Raw genomic sequence first — 978 nt, forward strand, 5'->3', positions numbered from 1 at the left:
TGGTTTTAGGGGAACTACAGGAACAACAGACGTCTGATTGAAATTGGACTAGTGCAAATTGATGCTATCAGTGTCCCCGAAACACATATTTTTTTTACAATCCCTTTAAAACATAATGACAGTATTTACAATATGAAAGGAAGTAAAGTACAATAAGAAAAGACGCCTAAGGAAATAAAAAGTGAAATTTCTATTTGAGATATTTTAGAAGGAACTATGCGACTTTCGACTTTATAGCACTTCTGCAGAATATTTACATAATTATATTCAAGACCAAAATCATTCACCGAAAATGGCGAATCTGTCCCTTTAAAAATAAACCTAAAGTATGAAAGATCCGAACCGCAGAAGAACGTTTATTTCGTTACAATTGTAAAATATATTACTTACTGTCCTTTCGGGAACAAAAATAATTCATCGCTTTCTCATTCATTTCACTGGCAGGTAAAATGGTTTTAAAGATTTCATCGTAACATTTTAGGTATACGTCAACTATACATTTCGTCAGTGAACCAAACTCGTCCTTATGGCTGAAATATCCAAAAATATACTACACATGAATTGTGATTTGATTAAGTTCACCGTTTGTTTTGTTTTTTGTTGGTTTTTTGTGAATGGAGGGAAAGGGGGTGGGTGATTTGGGTATTCTTTTTTGTAGGGCTGATAAGTGACATTAGCCTTTTCATTTCCATTTTTTCCATTTTGAGTCTTTATCGTTCACTAACTCTGTCTAATACTTTGACACTTTTGTTGTATTACAGACGTTTGCATTGTACGCATTCGTTTGTTGTTGTCGAGGAGGATAAGCGAGGATAAGACTGAGTTTAACCCGTCGCCCGCCCATCTTCAAAATTGATTGGATTGTATACGTCAGCAAATGCAGCAAACCAGAGCCCCCGACAAAAAGACTTAAATATAATGACTTTTTTGTAATTGTTTACTATCTTTCTGTCGAGAGCTGAGTTCTGTATTCGCTAG

Source organism: Lottia gigantea (genome assembly GCF_000327385.1).
Source record: "Lottia gigantea unplaced genomic scaffold LOTGIsca_10, whole genome shotgun sequence".
NCBI lineage: Eukaryota > Metazoa > Mollusca > Gastropoda > Lottiidae > Lottia > Lottia gigantea.